This window comes from Arachis duranensis, chromosome 1 (assembly GCF_000817695.3).
Source record: "Arachis duranensis cultivar V14167 chromosome 1, aradu.V14167.gnm2.J7QH, whole genome shotgun sequence".
NCBI lineage: Eukaryota > Viridiplantae > Streptophyta > Magnoliopsida > Fabales > Fabaceae > Arachis > Arachis duranensis.
In genome coordinates, this window is record NC_029772.3 from 94,094,382 (window position 1) to 94,095,285 (window position 904).

Consider the following 904-nt stretch of genomic DNA (forward strand, 5'->3'; position numbering starts at 1 on the left):
ACTTTGAAAATTGAAGCGTTTTGTTTTATTTGTAGTGGCGAGTGATAATTAATTACCACTGAAAACACGTAGGGTTGTTTACACGTAGCACCTTAGACAAAGAATTATTCCCCTTATCATTTGAGAAAAATATCAATAACAATTATTATTAAGAATTTAAGATTTTAAACTTTTTTGTAAATTGAACAATTAATTAATCACGAATTGCAACTAATGATGGTAAGTGAGTGGATGAACAACTAAGTAGGAACTGTTAATCCCGATTGTTGTTGTCAGATCCACTTAATTCTCGTGTATGTTTCCAAGCAGAAATAACCCGACTCAATCAATTTGAATTATGAATCTTTTCATGATTTTGAAATTGAATTCAATTATACATTCCCAAAATTTTCGACAACTATGAGCATATAAATTCTAGAGTAAACTGTCAAATAGTAGCCAAAGTTCACATTACTTACAAAAAGAATTTTAAAAGATAGTAACAACAAATAAATTTTCGAAAAATTTATAAATGAGAATAAAAAAATTTAAATATTAAATTTATATTCCAAAAATAAATTTTAAAAATTAAATTTTAATATAAATTTTGTAATTATTATTAAAAAAATATTTTTTGTCTTTAAAAATTAATAATTTTATTCAAATAAATTTTAAACAAATTAATGTGAATGATCATATTTTTTTGAAAAAAAAATATAGATATCAAATTTTATTTCAAATTTTTATGCACCTTTTAAATATTTATTCAATTATTACTAAAAAATTTATATCAAATAAATAAGTCATTTGTTAAATACAAAATTTTTTGTTATATACAAAAAATATAATATTTATTAGTTATTTTGTTATATTTTTAAATTATTTAAAAAATATTTTGTCAATAACATTTTTTAAGAATTTTATT